This window comes from Stegastes partitus, unplaced genomic scaffold (assembly GCF_000690725.1).
Source record: "Stegastes partitus isolate 25-593 unplaced genomic scaffold, Stegastes_partitus-1.0.2 Scaffold1772, whole genome shotgun sequence".
NCBI classification, from domain to species: Eukaryota; Metazoa; Chordata; class Actinopteri; family Pomacentridae; genus Stegastes; species Stegastes partitus.
The window spans coordinates 50,509-50,810 of NW_007579503.1; positions in this window are offsets into that span (position 1 = coordinate 50,509).

Sequence of the window (302 nt, forward strand, 5' to 3'; positions counted from 1 at the left end):
TTTTTTTACTTTGTGTTCATCAGACAATCATTTTAAGTCGTAAGCACCTTTTTTAATACACTTCTGTCACTGCCTGTGTGGGGTACATGGTCAAAAAAAAACAAAACAAAAAGAAAAAAAAAAACAAATGTGTCGAACGGAACCGTTTATGACTGTATCAGATTTTTATTTTTATTTTCAAAATTTTATATTGAATTATGTATATCTCAAATAATGCGATCATTCTCCCGGTCTGTAATATACGTGTAGAAATATGCTTGTACATAATTATTGCTCTCCTCCCCCCGTGTCATCCTCTTTTC